This window comes from Pseudophryne corroboree, chromosome 8 (genome assembly GCF_028390025.1).
Source record: "Pseudophryne corroboree isolate aPseCor3 chromosome 8, aPseCor3.hap2, whole genome shotgun sequence".
Lineage (NCBI taxonomy): Eukaryota > Metazoa > Chordata > Amphibia > Anura > Myobatrachidae > Pseudophryne > Pseudophryne corroboree.
The window spans coordinates 358080906-358096678 of NC_086451.1; the positions used below are offsets into that span (position 1 = coordinate 358080906).

Sequence of the window (15773 nt, forward strand, 5' to 3'; positions counted from 1 at the left end):
AAATTTGCCCTTCTCAACAAGGGTACCTCTGGTTCGTGATACAGAACTGTCAATATCGGTTTCAGACGCTGCCGTTGAATTATCCACGGCACCCCGGGCCTTTACCAAGGTAATGGCCGAAAAGATGATTCTTAAAAGAAGAAAGGCATCTAAATTATCCCTTACTTGGACGATATCCTGAAAGGGACAAGTTTCCAGAGAACAGTTGGAGGTCGGAAAAGAACTATCTAAAGTAGTTCTACGACAGCACGAGTGGATTCTAAATATTCCAAAAATCGCAGCTGTTTTCCGATGATACGTCTGCTGTTCCTAGGAATGATTCTGGGCATAGTCCAGAAAGAGGTATTTCTCCTGGAGGGGAAAGCCAGGGAGTTATCCGACCTAGTCAGAAACCTCCTAAATCCAGGCCAAGTATCAGTGCATCAATGCACAGGAGTCCTGGGAAAAATGGTGGCTTCTTACGAAGCGATTCCATTCGGCAGATCTCACGCAAAAACTTTTCAGGGGGATTTGCTGGACGAATGGTCCGGATCGCATTTTCAGATGCATCAGCGGATAACCCTGTCTCCAAGGACAAGGGTGTCTCTTCTGTGGGGGCTGCAGAGTGCTCATCTTTTAGAGGGCAGCACATTCAGCATTCAGGACTGTGTTCTGGTGACCACGGATGCCAGCCTGAGAGGCTGGGGAACAGTCACACAAGGAAGAAATTTCCAAGGAAGTGTGGTCAAGTCTGGAGATTTCTCTCCACATGAATATACTGGAGCTAAGGGCAATTTACGATGCTCTGAGCCTAGGAAGACCTCTGCTTCAAAGTCAACCGGTGCTGATCCAGTAGGACATCATCATGGCAGTCGCCCACGTAAACAGACGGGGCGGCACGAGAAGCAGGAGGGCAATGACAGCAAGGATTCTTCGCTGGGCGAAAGATCATGTGATAACACTGTCAGCAGTGTTCATTCCGGGAGTGGACAACTAGGAAGATTTCCTCAGCATAAATGAATTCCACCCGGAAAAGTGGGAACTTCATCTGGAAGTTTCCACATGTTTGTAAACCGTTGGGAAAGACCAAAGGTGGTTATGATGGCGTCCCACATGAAGCGCCAGGTCTAGAGGCCCTCAGGCAATAGCTGGGACGCTCTGGTAACACCGTGGGTGTACCAGTCGGTGTATGTGTTCCCTCCTCGGCCTTTCATACCCAGTGTATGGAGAATGATAGGAAGGAGAGGAGTAAGAACTATACTCGGGGTTCCGGTTTGGGCCAAGAAGAACTTGGTACCCGGAACTTCAAGAGATACTAGAAAGGATCTTGATTCAGCAAGAATCATGTCTGTTCCATGACTTACCGCAGCTGCGTTGACGCCAGGGCGGGTGAACGCCGGATCCTAAGGGAAAAAGGCATTCCGGAAGAGGTCATCCCTACCCTGGTCAGAGCCAGGAAGGAGGTGACCGCACAACATTATCACCGCTTAGGTGAAAATATGTTCCATGGTGTGAGGCCAGGAAGGCTCCACGGAAGAATTTCAACTAGGTTAATTCCTACATTTCCTGCAAGCAGGAGTGTATATGGGTCTCAAATTGGGGTCCATTAAGGTTCAAATTTCGACCGGTCGATTTTCTTCCAGAAAGAAATTGGCTTCAGTTCCTGAAGTCCAGAAGTTGTTAAGGGAGTACTGCATATACAACCCCTTTTTGATGTCTCCGGTGGCACTGGGCGATCTCAACGTAGTTTGGGATTCCTAAAATCACATTGTTTTAAACAACTCAAATCTGTGGATTTGATATATCTCACATGGAAAGTGACCATGCTGTTGGTCCTGGCCTCGGCCAGGCGAGTGTCAGAATTGGCGGCTTTATCTCACAAAGCCATATCTGATTGTCAATTCGGACAGAGCAAAGCTGTGGACTCGTCCCCAGTTTCTCCCTAAGGTGGTGTCAGCGTTTCACCTGAACCAGCTTATTGTGGTGCCTGCGGCTACTAGGGACTTGGAGGACTCCAAGTTGCTGGATGTTGTCAGGACCCTGAAAATATAGTTTCCAGGTCGGCTGGAGTCAGGAAATCTGACTTGCTGTTTATCCTGTATGCACCCAACAAGCTGGGTGCTCCTGCTTCTAAGCAGACTATTGCTCGTTGGATTTGTAGTACAATTCAGCTTGCACATTCTGTGGCAGGCCTGCCACAGCAAGAAATATGTAAATGCCCATTCCACAAGGAAGGTGGGCTCATCTTGGGCGGCTGCCCGAGGGGTCTCGGCATTACAACTCTGCCGCGCAGCTACGTGGTCGGGGGAGAACACGTTTGTAAAATTTTACAAATTTGATACCCTGGCAAAAGAGGACCTGGAGTTCTCTCATTCGGTGCTGCAGAGTCATCCGCACTCTCCCGCCCGTTTGGGAGCTTTGGTATAATCCCCATGGTCCTTTCAGGAACCCCAGCATCCACTAGGACGATAGAGAAAATAAGAATTTACTTACCGATAATTCTATTTCTCGGAGTCCGTAGTGGATGCTGGGCGCCCATCCCAAGTGCGGATTATTCTGCAATACTTGTACATAGTTATTGTTACAAAAATCGGGTTATTGTTGTAGGAAGCCGTCTTTCAGAGGCTCCCTTTGTTATCATACTGTTAACTGGGTTTAGATCACAAGTTGTACGGTGTGATTGGTGTGGCTGGTATGAGTCTTACCCGGGATTCAAAATCCTCCCTTATTGTGTACGCTCGTCCGGGCACAGTACCTAACTGGAGTCTGGAGGAGGGTCATAGGGGGAGGAGCCAGTGCACACCACCTGATCTGGAAAAGCTTTACTTTTTGTGCCCTGTCTCCTGCGGAGCCGCTATTCCCATGGTCCTTTCAGGAACCCCAGCATCCACTACGGACTCCGAGAAATAGAATTATCGGTAAGTAAATTCTTATTATTATTATTATTATTATTATCCTTTATTTATATGGCGCCACAAGGGTTCCGCAGCGCCCAATTACAGAGTACATATGCACATAATCAAAACAGGAAAACAGTGACTTACAGTGGAAGACAGTATAGGACATGTACAGGGTAACTAAGCATAACTACAGCAGTAGACAACATAGAGATAAGTTTCAAGGTGGCCAGGAAACGGCAGGATTTGGGCAGTTGAGGATTATTAACGTAAGTAAAGGTTAAGCACATGAGGGAAGAGGGCTCTACTCGTGAGAGCTTACATTCTAAAGGGGAGGGGCAGACAGACAGGGGTGACACAGATGGGGTAGACTGAGCATTAGTTAAATTAATCTGTTCTAAAAGTTAGATTTTAGTATTAGAATTTTATGGTGTCGGCATAACAGCATTACTATTCACGGGAACCAAGTAAAGAAAAAATACTAACATGCTTTCATACAGTGCATTGCTGTCAGCACTACGATTGGTGGATAGCTCAAACCATCCACCAATCAGCATGCTGGCAGCCATTTACTGTCTAGCTGCTGGGTGGGAGGCAGGTAGAGAATGCGGACTCTCCTCTCTGAATGTGTGATTACCACCCACCCCTGCTCGAAGTCACCTAGATTTGTGGGGCTCTGGAGAGCTGCCAAGTGTGCCTGTACAGGGGAATTCAGCATTTTCAAGTAACTGCCATATGTATTAATAGGGTACTAAAAAAGCTTGATCCTGGAAAGCTAATGACATACAGGGTCAAACTGGCCCACCGGGGTACAGGGGGAAACCCCAGTGGGTCCCAGTGTCTGAGGATCCATCTCCTTCTCTAGGGATCAGGTTCTAGACTGTGCATTTGAATTATACATTATACATATGTAACATTGTACTGCAGAGGACTATAGGGTATTTTCTACAGCGCATTGCTGTTAATAATCAGGCACATTACCATGCATGCACTGCAGTATTTACTATATACAGTATATATATCAAGGGGCCCTGACCATTCACTCTATAATTATTAGCCAAGCCTTTGTGGTGGATGGCCACACCCCTAAGTATGGGCCCTACCACTGCATTCCCCCTGGTGGGCCATTATGCCCCAGTATAAACTTCAGTTCAGAATAGCAACATGCACAACATGAACGTGGTAAATATTTACAGAGAAAGAATTATGGGATATGAGTAATGGCAAAAGTGTACAATAAAATAAAGACTAACATTAGTTCAGAAAAGGTGAGTAGTCACCATTACATTAATAAGTAAGTGAGATTCAGAGGAAGCCTCCTTTGTTGTGCTACAGCGATCTCATTACTTATTAGACTTTTGTAATACGTTACTTGTTAAATAATCTCTTATGAGTTGCACAGTGCCACTAGGGTTGCTATGGTGTCACTGCGCAGTGCGCATCGTCCACTGTGCAGGGAGAGGTTGGCCATTGCCCAGTAGCTTCAGAGTGCTGGGTATGCCCCCAACGTGTCGAGAATGTGGGTGCAACACATGATCATGCCCCCAAAACATCACACATCAGGGGCCTTGATCATGCCCCTTCAGTGCGACGTCCCTAGGTGCCACACTGGGTATCACCACCCATAGTGGAGTCACTGTAAACAGCCATAACAAATTATGGTTATCTGGTCAAAAATGCAGCCAATGATAATTTGGTCCCTAAGTAATTTGCAATTAGCAATGAGCATTCTCAATAATCCTCCCAGCGCCATCTTGTTCTGCACGACAATGCACGTCAGTGAAAATGTAGGTGCCCCAGTAGTAGTTTAGCCAACGCCAAGGAGGCTTTTGCACTTGCCCATTTTGTACTACCTAAATCAGGGCTTCATTCTTCAGTTGTATTCTTTCTAATGAAATCTATTGCCACCGGCTTGTTGAATCTCTTACCAAGCTCATTGCCTCTCACAGCTCCTCAGTAAAGACACATCAGCTCAGGCCTGTATCTGTGCCAGTAGAGCTTAGCAGAAAAACTGAGCATTATGATATATTTAGCAAAGTCTTCGGGTTGTGACATGAAAAATAAAAAGGAACAGAAGTGAAAAGGCAAACGTGGGATTTTCTTCACCTATTCCATGTTGGCTGATTTAGTGTGACAGAAAATCCTTACCTCCTGAAAGCTATTTAGTAATCTGTATGAACAGAACTCTCTTCAGTGCTTCGCATACAAATACTGTACACATATGGGGGATTTATTGTTACATTCTCCAGTGCCACATACTATACCTGGACTATGGCCAGGGCGAAGCTGCAGTGAGAGGCAATTAGAGCACATTTATCACTAGCAGCAGTGCATTGTACAGTGTGTATTTCTCCTTAAGTCACCTTATTTGACTCATTTCATTATATTCTTTCTTTCAAGGTGATGCAAGCTAACAAAATGAATAGGATGGTCTCATTTATTTATCTTTCCTAGAAATGAAATGTAAAAAACACTACGGAAAACATGAACAAGTTAAACTGCTGTACATGCGGAATAAAAGGTATTATAAGACCACACACATTGCTCTTGATTGTATTTATCATCCATCAGCATTTCCCATTTACCAGTTTGTTACTTTTCATAACCAACTATGAATTTCTAAATAAATAGATAAATAAATAACAAATTTGTTTCAAAATATTGACAAACCTAACAATGAGCTGTTACAGTATTTAGTAGTGAGCAACTAGTTTAGGACAGAGGTTCTCAAACTGTGGGGCAGATATATTAACCTGGAGACGGCATAAGGAAGTGATAAACCAGTGGTATGTGCAAGGTGATAAAGGCACCAGCCAATCAGATCCTAACTGTTAATATACATATCGGAGCTGATTGGCTGGTGCCTTTATCACCTTGCACATATCACTAGTTTATCGCAACCTTATGCCTTCTCCAGGTTAATAAATCTGCCCCTGTGTGCCGTGGCACCCTGGGGTGCCTCAATACACTTGCAGGGGTGCCCTGGGTTGGTGGTCTAGGACCAATTAAAATGATTTATGGTCAATGTAATAGACAAAACCAGTGCTGGTGGCTGCCAATCATAAAATATGTGGACAAACAGAAGCAAATCTTGTCCCTCACCACACAATTGAACCTAAGGATGACATATAAACACAATTTACTTCATTCAATATTTCTTTTGTAAATTTCTCAAAAAGTCTCGACCTCGGGGTGCCATGAAACTAATTCTGATACCCTAGGGCGCCGTGATTCAAAAAAGTTTGGAACCCACTGATTTAGGAGAAGTTAATTACAATAGACATATTTAGAGTTGTGGATGGGATTGGGTGGAACCAGCTCACCACGGGATCCGGTCTCTAGGTTGACAGTAACTAGGTCGAAACTATCTAGGTCGACCACTATCGGTCGACAGTAACTAGGTCGACATGGTTTCTAAGTCGACAGGGCCTCTAGGTCGACATGTTCTAGGTTGACAGGTTAAAAGGTCGACATGAGTTTTTCATGATTTTTTCTTTTTTTTTAACCTTTTCATACTTAACGATCTACATGGACTACGATTGGAACGGTAATCTGTGCCGAGCGAAGCGAGGCACCTTGCCCAAAGCACGGCGAGCGAATCAAGCCATGCGAAGGGATACGGTGCACCAATTGGGGTTCCCGGTCACTCTACAAAGAAAACGACACCCAAAAAACATAAAAAAACTCATGTCGACCTTTTGACCTGTCGACCTAGACCATGTCGACCTAAAGACCCTGTCAACCTAGAAACCCTGTCGACCTAGTTACTGTCGACCAATAGTGGTCGACCTAGACACTGTCGACCTAGTTACTATCTACCTTCCATACCACACCCCTCACCACTGCAGTACTTGTGCGCGACATGCAAAAAATTACAACTAAAAATAATACTAATTGTAATTCTGCCATTTGCTACAAGGATTCTCTAAGTACAAATTTGCATTGTTTAGCTGGGTTTGCTCTACAGCACATGACACCCAATACACATAGGACTTAATTCATGTTTGTATGCAAATATATACAATGTTCTAGGCAATAGAGCTGCTGTTAGCAAGTTAAGCTGCCAGCCAGGAATGAAGAGAGACGCCCACCGGATCCACAAACTTAGTCGCAATTGCGTACACATTCTCGACCTATAATAATAAGAAACATTGGGGCTAAGGGTAGGTCTGTGGTTCACAAACTGGACACAGCAGTAGCTACTGTACTCAAACACCATGTATTTGCATGTACGAGCACGCAGCCATCAGCAAATACTGTATATGCCCCGAAAACGGTCATGACTAATCTTCCCAAACACTCCCCATAAACACTCCGTTAACACCTCCAAATGGTCACCTCCTGTCATCACTTGTCCATGAAATCCTCATTGCGAGATCGCAACAGCCCCTTTGCGAATGTGCATTGTGATCACAGCACATGCGCAGTCCACTGATAATTGCCCCGATGCGTGATAATTGCCGATTGTGTACAAACATGAATTAGGCCCAAACAGTAGAACCGGACCTTTATTTTTGTTTTTTTACATACTGATCACTTGCACCAAAAATGCTTGCCCATACTCCTCTACGCTGATTCTGTTGTATCTTGCTCCTTACGATTGGAGAGATGGAATGGGGAAAGGAAGGGGTCGGAATTTGCAGACCAAGGGCTTAATTCACAGTTTTAAGTAAAGCAAAAAAGTAATACTATGCTGCAGTGCAGGTGGGGCAGATGTAACGTGCAGAGAGATTTAGATTTGGGTGGAAAGTGTTCAAATTGAAATCTAAAATGCAGTGTCAAAATAAAGCTAACATTTGTGGGCTACATTCAAAGGCATCTAGTATTTACCCTGCACAGAAAAAATCAAAATGTATTTGCTCCCCTTGCATTGCAGCATGGTTTGTTCCAGACACAAAGTTACCTGCTTTTTTTTTTTTTTTTTTGCTTTGCATACAAACATGAATCGGGCCAAGTGTACTGTACACTAATGATGTTCAGTGCCGACACTACACTTTTTAGCAATGTGTGCAAGAAACGGTATCGGTGCCCCCCAACGCAAACCAGCCTACGGCGCGTGCAAAAAATATAGGGGTGTGGCTTCATGGGAAAGGGGTGTGGCCACAAAATAATACCAATTCATATAATGGTGCACAGTAGTCTCCATTATTCAAATTACGGCGCACAGTAGCGCCACTACACCAGGTAGAGCCCCTTTTACACATTACGGCAGACAGCATCCTCTTTTTACACATTACGGCAGACAGCGTCCTCTTATTACACATTACGGCAGACAGCGTCCCCTTTTTTACACATTACGGCAGAGTCCCCTTTTTTTACACATTACGGCAGAGTCCCCTTTTTACACATTTACGGCAGACAGCGTCCCTCTTTTTTTACACATTACGGCAGACAGCGTCCCCTTTTTTTTTTACACATTACGGCAGACAGCGTCCCCTTTTTTTTTACACATTACGGCAGACAGAGTCCCCTTTTTTACACATTACGGTAGACAGTCCCCTTTTTTACTCATTACGGCAGACGGCGTCCCCTTTTTTTACACATTACAGCAGACAGCGTCCTCTTTTTAAATATTACGGCAGACAACGTCCCTTTTTTACACATTACGGCAGACAGCGTCCCCTTTTTTACACATTACGGCAGACAGCGTCCCCTTTTTTACATATTACGGCAGATAGCGGCCCCTTTTTTACATATTACGGCAGACAGCATTCCCTTTTTTACACATTTCGGCAGACTGCGTCCCTTTTTACACATTACGGCAGACAGCGTACCCTTTTTACACATTATGGCAGAGTCCCCTTTTTACACATTACGGCAGACAGCGTCCTCTTTTTAAATATTACGGCAGACAGCGTCCTCTTTTTAAATATTACGGCAGACAACGTCCCTTTTTTACACATTACGGCAGACAGCGTCCCCTTTTTTACACATTACGGCAGACAGCGTCCCCTTTTTTACATATTACGGCAGATAGCGGCCCCTTTTTTACATATTACGGCAGACAGCATTCCCTTTTTTACACATTTCGGCAGACTGCGTCCCTTTTTACACATTACGGCAGACAGCGTACCCTTTTTACACATTATGGCAGAGTCCCCTTTTTACACATTACGGCAGACAGCGTCCCCCTTTTACACGTTCCGGCAGACAGCGTCTCCTTTTTTACACATTACGGCAGAGAGCGTCCCCCTTTTACACATTATGGCAGGCAGAGTCCCCCTTTCCCCCTTTAACACAGTATGGCAGCCAGTCCCCCTTACACCCCCCCTCCTACCCTTAGGGTGAAGTGTACTGTGGTGTGGTGTAGTGTAGTGTAATGTACTGTAGTGTAGTGTAATATAGTGTAGTATAGTGTAGTGTAGTTTACTGTAGTGCAGTGTAGTGTAATATAGTGTAGTCACTTACGTGGTGTTGCGGGCGGCGGCGGCTTCATGGGGACACGGGCGGGCGGGTGGCGGCTTCAGCAGCAGGAGTCTGGTGGGCGGCAGCGGCTTCCGTATTGCAGGGGAGGGGGGCCGGGCTGCCGCTGAGCCATTGAGAAGGCTGCACAGACGCCGCAGTGGCTTGAAAACTTCCTCTGAACTTGAAGCCGCCCTCCCGCCTGCCTGTATCCAGCTGAAGCTGGACACAGGCAGGTGGGCGGCGGCTTCAAGTTCAGAGGAAGTTGCGGAACACAGGTGGGCGGGTGCGGCGACTTCAGCGGGACACGGTTGTGTCCAGGCGGGCGGGCGACTGCTTTAGAGGGACACGGGCGGGCGCCGCCGCCGTCAACGGGACACAGGCTGCGCCGCCTTCAGCAGTCTGGGCTCGGAGCTAGCAGGTGTGATACCCGATGGTGCGCCCTCAGTGCATTTGCGCTGTGGGCAAGGCACCATCGGCACACACCTAGTTACAGCTCTGGCGATGTTTATGTAAGTGTGGCCGAGGTAGGCCTAGTGGATAATACTTAGATCATTAGTGTGGCTGCTATATTACATAAAGCTGAGGGCCACTTATTAATATCAGTTAACTGATATTTTCATTTAGGATGTTGGCAGAAAGAACATTTTCTTTAAAGCACAAACAACAGATGTTAATATGTAATTTAATTTGTATTTTGTATTAGTGTGTGCATTTAATCATACTTTATACTATGGAACATGTGACTTTCTCATCTATTATTTTCTGTTGTGTATATGACTTTGCATATTGTATTGTACAAATGGATTCATTATAGGATCCCGGCGGTCATAAGACCGATGCCGGAATCCCGACGGGCAGGATCCCGATGGCGAGCGCAGTGTATCCCACGCGGGCTCACTGCGCTCGCTACGTTTTGGGCCCGGTGAGGGGGGTGGCGTGGACTACCCCCCGAGTGGGGATTTTGAGCCCCGGTCGGGATTCCGGCCGCCGGGTTTCCCTTGTCTGTCAAGATTCCGGCATCGGTATCTTGAACGCCAACAGCCGGGAAACTAACTGCTTCTCGTACATAATAATATATACACCCTTGTTCCTCCTGTAAATCTGGCACATTTTCTAGTGCTGTAGAGCTGGATGCATTGGAGGTGATACTGAGTCACATGCAAAGCTGCTGTAGTTACGGGCAGCTGCAGAAGCCAGACTTACTACCCTATGCTAGTGCGAGTGTGCCTGTACAAGCGGAAAGCCGCGTCAGTCATTCATTTTATACCACTGTCATCATTACTATCGCCACTTGTATCAGCCCCATACTAGGTGCAAGAGATCCGTCAGAAACAGGCTTCCCCTATACACACGTCCGACACTGGGCATTGCATACACGCCCCCGACACTCCCATGACACGCCTACAAGAGAGTGTGGGACAATGTGCTTGCCATATGCACGTCAATGCGTTTTGTCATGCCTGCATCTCTTCCTATTTACATTCAAGGTGTAAATGCATCCAATTGTACATGAGCCCCAAAGTGTTGTTCCAGAGATGTTTTGAATGTTTGATGCTCAGCATCTGATCTTACTCTGCCTGCATGGACACTTGCGCAGTGCCTTATATCTTGCTGTGTGTTGGCTATATTTCTTAGTAAATGCCCTTATTCTCTATGTATGGAAATCTGAACAATACCTAGTCCTGTGTTCTGTATGCTGAATATACAGTAATTTCTAGTATTAGGGGTCAGTGAAAGTATTGGGGCAATAGCAGCTAGCTAACATTTATTACATCCTACACAGTATATGACTTCCAATATAAAATAAATGTAATGATAAAATAAACTACTGATAGGGTAAAATTATTTCTCTAACGTCCTAGTGGATGCTGGGGACTCCGTCAGGACCATGGGGAATAGCGGGCTCCGCAGGAGACAGGGCACATCTAAAAAAGCTTTTTAGGTCACATGGTGTGTACTGGCTCCTCCCCCTATGACCCTCCTCCAAGCCTCAGTTAGGTTTTTGTGCCCGTCCGAGAGGGTGCAATCTAGGTGGCTCTCTTAAAGAGCTGTTTAGAAAAGTTTTTTTTAGGTTTCTAATCAGTGATTCCTGCTGGCGACAGGATCACTGCAACGAGGGACTTAGGGGAGAGACTTGCAACTCACCTGCGTGCAGGAGGATTGAAGTTTTAGGCTACTGGACACTGAGCTCCAGAGGGAGTCGGAACACAGGTCAGCCTGGGGTTCGTCCCGGAGCCGCGCCGCCGATCCCCCTTACAGACGCTGAAGAACGGCAGAACGGAGGTCCGGAAACAGGCGGCAGAAGACTCCTCAGTCTTCATGAAGGTAGCGCACAGCACTGCAGCTGTGCGCCATTGTTGCTACACGGCTCACTGATCTCGGTCACGGAGGGTGCAGGGCGCTGCTGGGGGCGCCCTGGGCAGCAATATAGATTACCTTAGAGGCAAATAAATACATCACATATAGCCATTAAGGCTATATGTATGTATTTAACCCAGGCCAGTTTTCCTAATAACCGGGAGAAAAGCCCGCCGTGAAAGGGGCGGAGCTTATTCTCCTCAGCACTCAGCGCCATTTTCCTGACCAGCTCCGCTGGTGAGGAAGGCTCCCACTCTCCCCTGCACTACAGAAACAGGGTTAAAGAGAAGGGGGGCATAAATTGGCGATATAATTATATATTAAGAGCCCATATATAGAAACAACACCTTCTAGGGTTGTTATATACATTATGGCGCTTTTGGTGTGTGCTGGCAAACTCTCCCTCTGTCTCCCCAAAGGGCTAGTGGGTCCTGTCCTCTATCAGAGCATTCCCTGTATGTGTGTGCTGTAGGTCGGTACGTGTGTGTCGACATGTATGAGGAAAATGTTGGTGAGGAGACGGAGAAAATTGCCTGTAATGGTGATGTCACTCTCTAGGGAGTCGACACCAGAATGGATGGCTTACTTATGGAATTACGTGATAATGTCAACACGCTGCAAGCCGGTTGACGACATGAGACAGCCGGCGGACAAATTAGTATCGGTCCAGGCGTCTCAGACACCGTCAGGGGCTTGTAAAAACGCCCATTTACCTCAGTCGGTCGACAGACACTGACACGGACACTGACCCCAGTGTCGACGGTGAAGAAACAAACGTAGTTTTCCTTTAGGGCCACAAGTTACATGTTAAGGGCAATGAAGGAGGTGTTACGTATTTCTGATACCACAAGTACCACAAATAAGGGTATTTTGTAGGGTGGGAATAAACTACTTGTAATTTTGCCTGAATCAGATAAATTAAATGAAGTGTGTGATGATACGTGGGGTTCCTCCGACAGAAAGTTATGGGCGGTATACCCTTTTTCCCGCCAGTAGTAAGGGCGAGTTGGAAAACACACCTTAGGGTGGACAAGGCGCTCACACGCTTATAAAAAACATGGCGTTACCGTTTCCAGATACGGCCGCCCTCAAGGAGCCAGCTGATAGGAAGCTGGAAAATATCATAACAGTATATACACACATACTGGTGTTATACTACGACCAGCAATCGCCTCAGCCTGGATGTGCAGCGCTGAGGGGGCTTGGTCGGATTTCCTGACTGAAAATTTTGATACCCTTGACAGGGACAGGATTTTATTGTCTATAGAGCATTTTAAGGATGCATTTCTATATATGTGTGATGCGCAGAGGCATATTTGCATTCTGGCATCAAGAGTAAATGTGATGTACATATCTGCCAGACGAAGACACGACAGTGGTCAGGTGAGGCAGATTCCAGACGGCATATGGAAGTATTGCCGTATAAAGGGGCGGTCCATTGGACCTGGTGGCCATGGCAACAGCTGAAAAATCCACCTTTTGTTACCCCGAGTCACATATTGGCAGAAAAGGACACAGTCTTTTCAGTCTCAGTCCTTTCGTCCCCATACGGGCAGGCGGGCGAAGGCCAGTCATATCTGCCCAGGGGGAGAGGAAAGGGAAGAAGACTGCAGCAAGCAGCTCATTCCCAGGAACAGAAGCCCCTCACAGCTTCTGCCAAGTCCTCAGCATAACGCTGGGGCCGTACAAGCGGACTCAGGTGCGGTAGGGGGTCATCTCAAGAGTTTCAGCAACACTCGCAAGGGAACTCCGGGATCCTACATGTAATATCCCAGGTGTACATTGGAAATTCGAGACGTCTCCCCCTCACACAATTCACAGGCTGTATTCCCAGCAGGTGATAATAAAAGTACCCTTCTTACAACAAGGAAGGGGGTAGTATTCCACACTATATTGTGGTACTGAAGCCAACCGGCTCGGTGAGATCTGAAATATTTGAACACTTACATACAAGCGTTCAAATCAAGATGGAGTCACTCGGAGCAGTGATAGCGAACCAGGAAGAAGGGGACGATATGATGTCACTGGATATCAGGGACGTTTACCTACAGGTCCAAATTTGCCCTTCTCACCAAGGGTACTTCAGGTTCCTGGTACAGAACTGTCACTATCAGTTCAGACGCTGCCGTTTGGATTGTCCACGGCGCCCCGGGTCTTTACCAAGGTAATGGCCGGAATGATGATTTTTCTTAAAAGAAACATGGACGCTTTCCTGATAAGGGCAAGGTCCAGAGAACAGTTGGAGGTCGGAGTAGCACTATCTTAAGTAGTTCTACGACAGCACGAGTGGATTCTAAATATTCCAAAATCGCAGCTTTTTCCGACGACACGTCTACTGTTCCTAGGGAAGATTCTGGACACAGTCCAGAAAAACGTGTTTCTCCCAGTGGAGAAAACCAGGGAGTTATCCGAGCTAATCGGGATCCTCCTAAAACCAGGAAAAGTGTCAGTGCATCATTGCACAAGAGTCCTGGTAAAAATGGTGGCTTATTACGAAGCAATTCCATTCGGCAGATTTCCCGCAAGAACTCTTCAGTGGGATCTGCTGGACAAATGGTCCGGATCGCATCCTCAGATGCATCAGCGGATAACCCTATATCCAAGGAAAAGGGTGTCTCTCCTGTGGTGATTACAGAGTGCTCATCTTCTAGAGGGCCGCAGATTCGGCATTCAGGATTGGATGCCGGTGACCACGGAGGCCAGCCTGAGAGGCTGGGGAACAGTCACACAAGGAAAAAATTTCCAGGGAAGTGTGATTAAGTCTGGAGAATTCTCTCCGCATAAATAAGCTTAGAGCAAATTTATAATGCTCTAAACTTAGCTAGACCTCTGCTTCAAGGTCAGCCGGTATTGATCCAGTGGGATAACATCACGGCAGTCGCCCACGTAAACAGAAGGGCGGCACAAGAAGCAGGAGGGCAGTGAAAACTGCAAGGATTTTTCGCTAGGCGGAAAATCATGTGATAGCACTGTCAGCAGTGTTCTTTCCGGGAGTGGACGACTGGGAAGCAGACTTCCTCAGCAGGCATGACCTCCACCCGGGAGAGTGGAAACTTCATAGGGAAGTTTTTCAACATGATTGTGGACCGTTGGCAAAGACCAAAGGTGGACATGATGGCGTCCCGCCCGAACAAAAAACGGGACAGGTATTCCGCCAGGTCATGAGACCTTCAGGCGATAGCTGTGGATGTTCTGGTAACACCGTGGGTGTACCAGTCTGTGTATGTGTTCCCTCCTCTGTTTCTCATAACCAGGGTATTGAGAATTATAAGACATAGAGGAGTATGAACTATACTAGTGGCTCCGGATTGGCCAAGAGGGACTTGGTACCCGGAACTTCAAGAAATGCTCACAGAGGACTAAGGGCCTGGGGAGCTAAGAAGGGACTTGATTCAGCAAGTACCATGTCTATTCCAAGACTTACCGCGGCTGCGTTTGACGGCATGGCGGTTGAATGCCGGATCCTGAGGGGAAAAGGCATTCCATAAGAGGTCATACCTACCCTGGTCAAAGCCAGGAAGGAGGTGACCGCACAACGTCATCACCACATGTGGTGAAAATATGTTGCGTGGGTGAGGCCAGGAAGGCTCCACGACGGAAATTCAACTAGGTCGATTTCTACACTTCCTGAAAACAGGAGTGTTTTGGACCTCAAATTGGGGTTCATTAACATTTAAATTTCGGCCCTGTAGATTTTCTTCCAGAAAGAATTGACTTCAGTTCCTGAAGTCCAGATTGTAAAGGATGTATTGCATATACAGCTTTTTTGTGCCCCTAGGGGCACCGTGAGATCTCAACATAGTGTTGGGATTTCTTAAAATCATATTGGTTTGAACCGCTCAAATCTGTGGATTTGAAATATCTCACATGGAAAGTGACCATGCTGTTGACAAATATCTCACATGGGAAGTGACCATGTTGTTAGCCCTGGCCTCGGCCAGGCGATTGTCAGAATGGGCGGCTTTGTCTTACAAAAGCCCATATTAAAATTTTCCATTTGAACAGGACAGAACTGGGACTCGTCTCCAGTTTCTTCATAAAGGGGTGTCAGCGTTTTCACCTGAAACAACCTCTTGTGGTGCCTGCGGCTACTAGGGACTTGGAGGACTCCAAGTTACTAGACGTGGTCAGGGC

General features: G+C 46.5%; 1 long non-coding RNA gene across 3 annotated transcripts in view; it reads left to right on the top strand.

Moving 5' to 3' along the window:
• Positions 1-15773, top strand: part of LOC134947796 (uncharacterized) — a 279682-nt gene that overhangs the window by 73276 nt on the left and 190633 nt on the right. For 2 of the 3 annotated variants that reach the window (XR_010182785.1, XR_010182784.1), the window contains exon 2: positions 5277-5397. The exons of the other annotated variant lie outside the window; for it this stretch is intronic. This is a non-coding gene — a long non-coding RNA (uncharacterized LOC134947796). The remainder of the gene's footprint in view (positions 1-5276; positions 5398-15773) is intronic. 3 annotated transcript variants of the gene reach the window in all.